This window comes from Onthophagus taurus, chromosome 1 (genome assembly GCF_036711975.1).
Source record: "Onthophagus taurus isolate NC chromosome 1, IU_Otau_3.0, whole genome shotgun sequence".
NCBI lineage: Eukaryota > Metazoa > Arthropoda > Insecta > Coleoptera > Scarabaeidae > Onthophagus > Onthophagus taurus.
This window is the reverse complement of record NC_091966.1, coordinates 26,300,616-26,313,391: the sequence shown is the minus strand read 5'-3', so window position 1 is coordinate 26,313,391 and position 12,776 is coordinate 26,300,616. Positions and strand designations below refer to the sequence as shown.

Here is a 12,776-nt window from a genome sequence, read left to right as displayed (position 1 = left end):
AAAGTTTTACCATTATAAAATCAAATAATCATTTTGAAAGTGTGAATAATAATAATTTCAGTAGTAAATAATGTAATTTAAAAATATTGAGTGAATAATGCATATACGAAGTAGAACAAAAGGCGGGAAAGGTCTAATTTACTAGTAAATGTGTTGGAACAGTCAGAATTGTACAAAATTTGCATTGTTTCGAAATTTGCCGTTTTTCTGATAATAATAATTGGTAATTTTTTTTTACCACTTTAAAAGAATATTTAATAATCACCAAGAAGGTGATTTCAAGGTTGAAATCACTTCGAACTTGTTTCTGAAGAAGGTTGCAGCATGGCATCCGAAACGTCAAACACTTTTTCAAAAAACGCACGGCTTAACCCGAAAGTTTCAAGGTCTAGTGTTAGTTCTAGTGATAGTGCTACTGGTAGTTCTAGTTTTCGTTTAACTAACACCGGCTGTGAAAGCCTTCCTACTTATATTAAAAGAAGTAAGTCACAATTCACCCATTCTTCCCATACCTATAAATTTGTTCAGCTAGTAGTGGCCACCGCGATTAGGTAACGAGATTTAGATGCAAAATAGAATTAGTAAACTGACGTATATACTAAACCAACGATTCCATCTATGAGACAACGATCAGAGGTGAACGTTAAACCGGATTTATGAGAGAACAGCAACATTCGGTCAGATTTTTAACAAATTCTACTGAGTGTATGGGAATATGATTAGATGTGGACAACATATATGTATATTACATACACACTTCAAACAAGCATACGACTCTGTTGAGAGAAAGCAACTACTTAACGTCATTATTAACGATATTATAAGCAAAAAAATGCAAAGTTCAGTGCAGCAATTACAACACAAGTAGGACTAAGAATTAATAAGGAGAATACCAAAGTCATGCTACAACGCAGAACCAAAACCATGACTAACAAGTTTATGGTAGACCACATCAAATCTGTAAAAGTGTAAAATTACTTGGTAGTAGAACTAACAAGCCTTGGCGGACACGAGAGAGAGATTTTAAGGAAAAGTAAACATACTCAAATCAAGAATCAAGAATAACACATTACAACTTTTAAATTAGAAAGGTCGATACAATTAGAAATTAAATCATCACCTCAAGGAACTAGAGCTATCCAATTACATGAACACCTGTAACTTCCGGATATTCTGCAGTCATCGCATTCGACGAACAAGAAGCGAGGCATGCCAAGAATATTGTTCGCATAGAGTTTTCAACACAGTAAACAACGACATGTTGAAGACATTGTATCAGACCTCAGTTGAGAAAAATTATGCTTGGTTGTAGAAACAAGTTTGGCGAAATCCAGCACAAGAACTATAGTCTTTGTTGTTAAATTAGCAATCTAATCTTTGCCCAAAACAAAAAAATGAAAGAAATGCTACATCACTATCTACTAATACTACGATTTAGCGAAAGTAATGTCATAATGTGAATTGACTGCCAATTGGGAGCCCTAGTTTCCACGAAAAGTTTATTGGTTCAATATAATCCCTTCCTGAGTTGCACACTAGTGCTCGTTTTACAGCAGTTTGAAATGTTGTTCTACATCTGGCTCCAAATTGGCAATTTTTTCTTCAATGTTGGCTTTCAAAACTTGCAACATCCTGTTGAAACCAATAATTTTCGATACCGTTTTTTTGGGTTTTAGAGTTTGAACTTTGCACAGAAAGATTTTTAGGTCTTTCATCAAAATTTGACACATTGAACTTCTGCAAATACCGAATTGTGTGCATCATTATCTCGTCCATGTTTGTGGACTCTCGCAGACGTTCTCGGTGTAGTGATATCACAGCAGCGATATACTTCGTCGAAGGAGGTTTATGGGACCGGCGTTACTTCTTGCAATATCTGTATATAATGGACAAGACGCTCAGCCAAACGCATAATTGCGCACATGGATGACTAGGAAAACAACATCACAATTCATGCTGCGTTAAGACAATAGACCAGAAATAGAAAAAATATTACAATTGCAGGCCACAATAGTCGATATGTACTTTGTTAGATGGAAAGACTTTCAATGGTTTGACGGAGACTTCAAGTTCGCAGCATGTGTGTAAGGTTACTCCTAGAGATTTCAATGTTTTGAATGTTTAGAATAGGCTGTTATAATGACTCCCTTCAAATATGGTATTTCTATACTCAATGCATATCTTACAATTAGATGAAAGAAAAAGAAAAATATCGGCCGAATATTTTTAAGAAAATCCTTGTTCAAAATAAGGAGCAAACATTCCTAAATAACTCGGATAGATAAAAACTTAATAGAAAGATTTGTAAAATCACTTTCTATTATTTCTTGTAACCATTACGTCAAAGAAGTCGCTTTTAAAATCCATTACTTTGAAATAGTGTAAATTTAGTTTTCGTTGTATGGTTGGTATAAAATCAATTGCCACGGAAATTTCGTTAACAAGATATGTTTTACTGACAATGTAATCTTTATATTATGTAGGAATGTAGATCGGAGTAATGAAAGTATTGGAAGGATCTAAATTCACAGTGGATACATAAAAACCGTACTCAGAGACTACAAGAGTTAATATTGTTTCAACAAGAAAGAGCTCCAGCTCATTTTGGCGTTAATATTCGGCGTTATCTAGATGAGGAATTTCCAGGTCAATGGATTGGTAGATGAGGAAGTATTGAATGGCTTCCTCTTTCACCAGTCTCGATCCTTAAGGCTATTTTTGTTGGGATTATTTGAAAAGTCGAAATTATAAAACTAAATCTGAAAGTCTTGCAGAGTTAAGATAACAAATTATTGGTCAATCACGATTAATTTTTGGAGAATCATGGAGGAATGTAACAGTCGAATATCATATATATATTATCAAAGAAGCTCATTTTGATAACTTAATAAACTAGGCATTAAGTATTTTAGCAATTTAGTTGTTTAAATTAGTACGTTATAATTTATGATCGGTTTAGTATGTCGAATTTAGTAATCGTAGCAATATAGTATTGTTTAGAGACGCCTTATGGTTACAGCAAATTTAGTTGTAATCTCTAGTTACCCATCTTTTAACATCTAATGGTTATAGCCTAACTTAGGCGCGCGCAGTGGGTCAATCATGAAATGTTTACAGCCGGCAAATTATTTGCAAGGATGAACGCTGAATAATTTGAAGCAAACTTTAATGAATTATAGTCGTGCATATTATTATTTGCGCGATTCCCGTTTATCGCATCGTAAAGATAAAGTTATGATGGAAAGTAATTAGTTTGAAATTTGTTGGCTAGATCTTACAGTTACAGTTACGGCTGCTAATATCCTAAATCAGTCATTACATGAACTGCATTAAAGATTTAAAGTTAATTTTAAATCCAAAAAATAATTTTCATTTCCTTATTTTATTTACGACTTTGCTCACTACATCAAATTTTAAGTAAACAATATGTAGAGTATTGCATTTAAAAATCCAAAGTAATAATATCAGGGAAATCGTAAATCTAACAACATTGCAAATGTTGCGTCTGGAATTCTCGTATTCTAAAATAGGCATATCCCAAATTTTCTATAATTCGAGCTAGACGTTTACGAGAAAATTAGGTATTTTAAGACTTTTGCTTCACTCTGTATAATTTGTAACTATCATCTCGTTATCATAACCCACATCAAACAAAACAACTGTTGTATAGATTCACAATTTAAACAAAGAAATATATAGGTATATCTCGATGCGGCATCGATTTGCGTAGGATTGTCAATATTTTGTAATCTTAATACATTCTACTAATGATCCGGAGGAGAAATGCAGAATGTCATGATTTGCTATTTACAATGCAAAACATGGTAGGCGCTCTTTAAGCACACCTATGTATTTAGAAGTGGGTTGGGTTTTTCTGTATGCTTTATTGAAAGCATTAAAATAAACCTGCAAAAAAAATGAAACCCGCCATTATAATCGTTTCGCATCTAAAAAATAAAGCGTTTCGTTTATAGCCGTTCCGGACATCCATTTCGCTGTTGAATTGGTTATCTTTGAGGAGTGGCGAAGAGGTTTCCTCCATGCGAAGGAACAAAGTGCAGGCGTTCGATGGGCTGTCGACGGATTTATGTGTTTATGGTAACAGACGTAAGTACGGCGCGTCCTGTGTAAACAATTCACGTTATTCTCGAAAAGATAACCACGCTTCGGGGGACGCAAGATCATCCTTATCCAGTATGGTTTTATCGACCAAGTCAACATCCTATTCAATTATAGATTTCTTAATTAATAGAAATTTGATTAAGTTGATCCTAAAAACATCTTGAATATGAATAATTTTAGATGTCATTTCAGAAAGTTGTTATTACAGACGTGATTGATTGTAAAGTCCAGTATGGTTTTATCAACCAAGTCAACATCCTATTCAATTATAGATTTCTTAATTAATAGAAATTTGATTAAGTTGATCCTTAAAACATCTTGAATATGAATAATTTTAGATGTCATTTCAGAAAGTTGTTATTAGAGACGTGATTGATTGAAAAGTCGTTATTTTAGGATTTGAATATTTGTGTAACATTGTTTGGATTGCGGTAGGTTTGAAACGTTGATTTCCTCTGTTATGTCAACCAATGGAAGTTTAAATTCCAATTTAGTTACAAATTTTAGATTAACGGCAATTTATCACTGTGTTGCTGGATTTATTTCCAAGGATGAGCGATGGCGATACTTGTACTCGGAATGATGGATGAACACCTCTCGGCCGCCATGCTAACTGATACAGCTTTATTTATGTACCATGAAATTCGCAGATGCGCCCGAATCCTTCACAACGAGCACCGACGTTTCAGGATAATTAATCTAACATGATACCAGCGGTGGCGCGACCTGCGACACGACGCGTAATTTTCGAATCAATTTGTTATAAACTTTCTAGAAGTTTCTGGGACGTTGAAAAATTAACCTCAAGTTGGCATAATTTAACCGTTAATTAAAGGTAGGATCATCAGATCTGATACTAAATGTTACTACTCAAAACCATCCCCCCATTTAGGTACAATGAGCTGGCACCGTTTGACGGACGTGAATTTAGCACGCAAACTTTGTCATGCACCCCTCCTCACTTTGTTGAAGACGCCGCGCCCCACGCGTGCCCCATTCATTTTCAAAGGGCCTCTCCTCTCATGGATCCATTGGAATAATGCCGCGGCGTACCGTGGAAAAGGCACATTGAGGTCTACGAGAAAGAAAACGACGTTAAACGTCAACATCGTTTCGGTATCCAAAAAGAGATAAAGCATTTTTTTAAAATAACCCCGGCTAACGATTCCTTCTTCCCAGGCGGAATAATAATTTATTCCATTGATTCGCAATGGAAAGCGTGCCCAAAGTCTATTCTAGTTCCCCGATATTTTTCATTCTTTGCGTTTTCAATAGAGTGGGGGGACGAAGAGAACCATAAAAAATTACTCCTATTCAATATGATAAAGGGGTTGGTTTTCTATTCAGTCATTTCATCAATTATTGAACAAACGGATACCAGACCATCATCATTTAATAAATTAATCTTTTCCATTTCCCACATAGAAAGCAAAGTTTTAATATAGCATATAACTAACAATTATTCCATTATTAGTTGTTGATAATACTACTTAATATACTTTAATTCTTGAACATGTACTTGCTCTCGTAGTTAAAGTACTTACTGTACATTAATATCTTAAAGTAATGTTGAAGAGGATTAATTAATATTCCTCGCAAACCAATTAATGGGACTTCCATCCGCACTTAAGAGAATTACGGCAGCCGTCGGAGTAGAAACGAGCATTAGCTGACGCTCCGTAAATCCGTTTTGCGAAGAAGACTTTACAAACGAACATCAGGATGGTAATTGAATGTACAAAGTTTGTCGGGGAACACCGCAAGGCGTAACCTTTTTAAAACTGCGTGTGAAAATATCACGAACGACGGCGGGCGTCTCGATCCTGCAAAAACCTTTATCCCCACACGAGGCCCCGTTGTTCAGCTGTCAGTTTCGTTTCAACCGAGATCACGGTTTGCTTTGCATCTCAATGTCGTGTTCGGTTTAAACAATGAGGAGGGTGTCGCTTTTAAGGGGTGACAACCCCCCGTTTAATTCAATGTGTGGAAGAGGGAAAAAAGGCGTGTACGTGGGGAGATTATAGCTTGAAAATTGTTCAAAAATGAAAAAACCAACTGATTTAAAGGCAATATTTTAAATTAATTTCCTTAATTTATTTCGCCGTTGAAGCTTGTCTCATAATTTTAATATTGTATAGGCCGTTCTTACCTTAAATGTCCCCTCATTCTTTATAGCCAATACATTATGATTTACGTTCACTTCGATAGACGAGGCATAAAAATACGTTACGTACTGTACAACTGACATAAAACGAGCCGGCAAGACGCGTTTTCCATCGATTAAAAACTCGTTCCTACTTCTTAAATTATAGTCCATTATGGCACCTAACCCATTCGTCGCTATTTTCAGCACGCCATCCGGGCATTAACTTTCAGGAGCGACTACAGGCATCATTCGTTGTGAAACGGTTACAATAGTGAAATCGTAAAACGCGTCTCCCTACCTTTTCAAATAGAGGAAAGCGGATTAGACTAATTAAACGGTAGTAATAAGGAATGTGATGGGAGAACACGTCTTAACCAGCGAATCCTACCTACAGGCTTTGCTTCATTATGAATGGCACCTGAAGAAAGTTTCTTGCCTATAAAACGACACGTTTATTTACGGCTAGAATTTCCGTTAGCAGTTTTCTGACAAGTGTCCCCTCTTTGCAATTAAATTTATTGATATTACTTCTCATTAGATCGTAAGTTATGATTGAAGCACATAACAACAGACATAAATTAGAAATTTTATTGAAAAAATTTCCGTCTATAACTTAATGTTAACTATTAAACTATAATTAATGCTAACAACCTCATCAATATAGGAATCCTTTCCACTTCTTTCTCTCACTTAAGATTTCTCGTAAAATTTTATCTTGTTTTAGATGCTGTTCATCTTGAAAGAAAAAAATCATGACAAACAAGTAGTAATTAAGCATTATAATAATATCATATAATAATATCATATTTACTGCAAGTATACATATATGAAAAATCTAAAGTTGGTGTTTAGACCATTTCCAGTTGCACGAATTAATTTTTTATATTTAATTCATGATTATAAAGGCTTATACAACAATTAGTTCATTATTTGAATTTAATGTATTTATTATTTAACCAAATATTTGTTCTGTGTTCAGATAAAATGCCACTATTTTTCAAGGTTACATATGTGCATACAAACAAACGTAATGCAATACATAAATTAAAATGGTCAATATGGATTGAAATTACTCGTTTTGCTCAATCAAAACCCAATGTTTCTTTAAAATCGGCTTTGGTCCTGATAATTAATCTGCCAAATAATCAGGGTTGAATAGTCATGACCAAACAATATTAGTGAGGAATAAAATCGAGTAGAATGATAATAGAATTGGACGACAATTTTAAGGAGGAGAATGAGGAGTTGATACATAAAGGCGTCCAACACTACCTACATTGTAAACGATTCAAAGAAGCTATTAGGAGTCACCAGACCTTAATTACTTGTAATGAATGATAATATGACACCAAATTGACAAAATACATGATTCTTTGTCATGTACTACGATTTGCTGATTATCATGCTAATATTATTATCTGGCTCAACCGCCTAAAACTCCGCCTAGAGCAGTTGCTGAGTGGATTGAGTAGCTTAGTAACTATCACTGTCGATTCCAACCCCGGATAAAGGAAGAGCGTTGATCGATGGGCTATCCTCGGTCTAAGTGAAATTTAGATAGAGAATTAGTTAACGATCAATACACGGTAGTCTAAAACTAACACGGAATTTCGAGAAAGATGGACAAAAAAAAATAGATAAAGTATTGGAAATAATCTTAAAATCTTAAAATGGAATGGAAGAAAATGGAACCTCTACGAATAAATGTGCCAATGAAGTCTTGGGAGTGGCAGTAAAAAGAAACATGAAATCCTGGTTCAACAAGGAATGCGGGGAAAACATAGTGTAAAGAGATGAAGAGTACATAAAATATATGGAACAACACATAAATAATTCAAAGAAGTGCTGAGTATCGAAACAGTGATAAATGAGGAAGAATACTCAAAAGATGAAGTGTGGGTACAACAAAAACAAAGACTAATGAAGCCTCCTAAATTAGATGAAACTCATAATAAAATAATTGCATTGAAAAATGAGAAAGTACCAGGCATTGAATATTCTTCTTTGCTGAAATTAGTTAACCTATTAGCCCATTTAACTCTACCTACTTCGTAAACAATTTATTGAAACTATTAATACTCACATCATTATCGATAGGAAATACTGTTGCGTCATTTTGTCTGATGTACTGAAAGTGATATGGCTGAACTCGACTTTAACAGCCTTACGATAGAAGAAATGTCTGTAAATACATAAAGAGACAGAGACAGAGGTGTGAGACATTCAAGCGTCACACCACACTTTGCAGAGATTAATAAGAAAAGAGTACAACATAAGATGAAGTGTGGGAACAACAAGAACATGAACTCACGAAATCCCTCAGAATTGTTCAGAATGGAAAATGAAAGTCTCACGGAAACTATACACGCATTGAGTAAACAGATGTGGAAAGACCAACAAAATGGAACAAGACAATAATATGCCCCATATACTGACCCTAATGATCTATTGTACTCCGATAGATAACGTTATCAAATTTTACCGTGCAGTCCAATGGAATCAATGAACATTAATACCTTGCTTGGTGAAAAGTCATTCAGATCCTTTCGGCAGATAAACTGCGACCTAAAAATCGAGAATCAGATACGATTAAGCTGCGATTACCACTGCAGCGCAGTGGCATAAAACATGTTCAACCGTCTCCTCATCCTCCGCACATAGTCGACATTCAACATCGTCGGCTAGACCCAACAAGTCGAGGTGTGTTTTTAACCGGTAGTGTCCAGTAAAGAAACCCATTCGAATTTTAATGCTGCTACGAGCAAGTCCTAAAATATTCCCTGGTTTGACAGTGGCGATTGTAATAAACATCTTAGCATGTCTCATTTCAGGAAAACTGGTCCACAGTATTCGAAGTCTCTCTTCAGCCCACAATCCAATCTTATGTTTGGTTATCGCAAATGATACACACGCAACTGCTGGTTCTGGCCCCACAAACGCTTTTCCTCTTGTCCTAGCTCATATGCCGCTTTATTGCCAGCAACTCCAGAGTGACTTGGGACCCAGATCAGAGAAACTCTATTATCACAACTCAGTGTGTTTAATGTTCTCTTACAGTCATTAACCATAGCCGACACCGTTTTCACGGCTTGCAGCGTCTGGAAACCGACTTGACTGTCTGAGAAAAATCGTACTGTCATGTTCTTCACCCCTCTCTCAAGAAGGATTGTAGCACCCATGTCAATAACAAATACATTCGCCTTGAATACAATACAGTACGTACCCAGGCTGTAAGCTTGCTTAATCCGAGGTGTCTGGCAGTATACTCCTGCTCCGACCCTTCCGGCGTTTTTGATCCATCTGTGAACATGCAAATATCTCCATGAATCAGAAAATTTTCGTTTTCGATCCAGGACTGCCGTTCAGGCAGTACTATCTGGTATCGAGCATTAATCACTGATAGTGATCCCGCCGAATCTGACGGCATTGATAGCAGAATATCAGTGCTTATATTGTCTTCCTCAGCCCATTGATAGGACATGTCGGAACAGTTTTGAGCATATTGCTTAAATCTGTAAATGGTAGTTCTAGCCACTTTCTCTACACTGAGGAAAATATATTCTTGAAAGAAGATTATTACTCTTGGCTCATTTTGTTAAGTGAAGAAAAACCACATATTTTCAAAGCAAGTATACAAATATTTTTGATTCTCAAGAAAACGAATTCTTAGTGAAAGTAAATCAATAATCTTGAAGAATAACGTATTTTTCTTTTTAGAAAACTTATTCATGTAACAACAATCTTGCATAATTCTTCATTTGAGTATTATAAATTATTGACGCAAGAATGAATTTTTTGATAGGTACAAAAAATTGATATTCTTCGATGCTAAGAATATGATATACTTCATTTGATAATATTTATATTCTTAAAACAACAAGATATTTTTGTTTTAAGAGTATCTTATACTTGTTTCTAAGAAATACATTCAAGAATAAATTTTTCTTGAAAGTCAAGAATAATTTCCCTCAGTGTACATACAAATGCAAAGGAGATAGACCAAGCAGAAAATCCATCCAGCTACTCGTTGAATTCGTGAAAGTTTACTGATAATTGCAGTCTGTCGGACTTTTCTATACCAGGCTGCTGCTTCGTATGTAGTCATAGGTCTAATCACAGTCACATAGAACCAGTACAGTCTTACAGGGGTAAGACCCCAATTTTTTCCACAAAGACTGCGACAAGTCCACAAGGATAGGGCTTTGTGTAAAACTCCCTACAAATGTCCATTCCATGAGAGAGTTTTGTCTAGGATTACTCCTATATATTTGACTTCCTTTGAGTAAGGAATTTCTTCACCTTGGATACTTGGGCAGATTAGTCCATCCAACTTTCGTCTCCTCGTGAAGGGCACAACGATTGTCATTTGCAGATTTATCGAGAGATTCTCTCCCTAAGCAAGTACTTAACGTCCATATAAAATGTTATATACCCTTAAAGCAAGTCCGAATACAAAATCAACTAACGTAACATGACTAGCAAGATTGCGGAGGACCAAATCGATTAGAATTTGGTATTGATTATTTGGTGTTGAATACTTAGGTATAGAACTAACAAGCCTTGGGAGAAAAGAGGGAAAAATATGTTAACTAACGAAAGCTCATGTCATACTTGCAAATACATTCAACTCAAACACACCACAACATTACAATTAGAGCATGGCTGTAAAACATGGATTTTATCTAAAAAACTAACAAACGATATTGATATATTTGAAAGAAGGGCCTTGAAGAGAATTTTAGGCCCGATTTAAGGAAGGCAGGAAGTGTCTATAGCGCACCTTCAGCTTTGTAGAGCACATGTAGAACAATAAGCTAGATAGAAGAGTTCGAGAGAAAATGCGCAAAGGATGCACCTCATGTGGAAATTCAAATGTATCATCATCACACCAACCCCAATCGAAGAAGATTTCGCTACCGACAGCAATACATCTCCAACGAAATCCACAGAATACTGTCATCCTTAATTTATAAGAGTTACCGGTACAACTCCTGCGAATTGTGTATATGCCATATGGTATACTTAACTTGTCGTTTCAATCTCGCTCACTACCACGATCAAGCCCTGAAAATTGGTGAGTCGAAGTGCATACTCTGTAAAACCAATTCAAAATATATATCCATCAACTGATTCAAAAGTATTTATCACAGAAGTCACATCAAGAAACAATGTTTGCTCCACGTCTCCATCTTTTGCTTTTGATAAGCAGCTAAATTTTTTGATTCTACTTGCACCGCCGGCCAGTTGCAATCAGATCTTATTCAATAACAGTTGAGAAATTATTTCACAAGTAGATTATGACAATTTTAGAATTCAAACAAGAGTTTATTACTTTAATAAACAATGTGAACGAAAGTAGCTAATAATAGAGACTCATCACAATCCCTCATTCCAACCCAACCTATGATTTAGATTCCATTTTAATGTTACGCGAGTAACATATTGTGCATCGTTTTTTCTTTGCTTTGATTGGGTTGTTTAACAAATTGTCCCATAAGACCCATACAAATTTAATCACAAAATATGTATTTGAGAATCCTGATCTGAATCCAATCCTGATCTCTTAAAACCTCATTTTCTTTTCTAATGAGTTTGAAACCCTCGGTTGTATTGTTGATACCCTCGGCTGTTTAGTTTTATAAAACATACAATAAGCAATATTTTTTTAGTTTTTTAAGATCGTGGTTTATATCTATTCATAATATCACTAAATCTAAGCAATGAATATTAAATAAAGCAAATAATCTTTTAATCTTTTTTTTAAATAAGCTTTTCTATAAACTAATCGCAACTTTAATGAACCCCTTTAATATTCGCTGTGTACACTTTATCAGCCGCAATATGTTTTTTTATCTAAATGCAAATAATGTAATTTTTTGCAAGTTATCAACGTTAGACATGTGATAGATTCCTCGTTCTCCCTCAAAATTTTAACAAACTAATTTTCTTTTAGAACAAAATCGGGATCAGCTGGTTATTTCACTATAAATACCACATCATCATTCCTCATCTCCATCGTCTCTTTATGTAGAACGTTTTAAACACGTTTCGTACTTCAGCTCATCTTAACAAAAATTAGTATCTTTCCCATTTCTTAACAAACTCTTGTTTGTTCATCTATCTATTTATTTTAATGGTCTCGAGCTATAAATTAGTTAGCTCCAAATAGACTTCAATTATGTTAAGGTAGCTACATTCGTTGAATATATTTTGATTTCCCAACCATCATGGCATCTATTTACAGATTAATAACGTTCCCCTGGAATCGACTGATTTAGATGGGTATCATAGCGAGATCGTAAAAAGATTCTATTATCTTTAATATAGTATCTTTAAAACTGTACCAATGTATAAATTCCTCAAAAATTGAGTTAATTGATAAATCCATGTTAACTTCACTTGTCGAAAAGTCCTTTTCCATTAGTTCTAATATTAATAAAACCATTCGTTGATTTTTTTCAGATAAAATTTTATATACATATAAAATGAATCTAATACACCTGTATGT

General features: G+C 34.9%; 1 protein-coding gene across 2 annotated transcripts in view; it reads right to left on the bottom strand.

Moving 5' to 3' along the window:
• The window catches only part of LOC111415969 (frizzled 2), a 203,661-nt gene that overhangs the window by 156,540 nt on the left and 34,345 nt on the right, over positions 1–12,776 (bottom strand). The gene's annotated exons all lie outside the window — the stretch shown is intronic.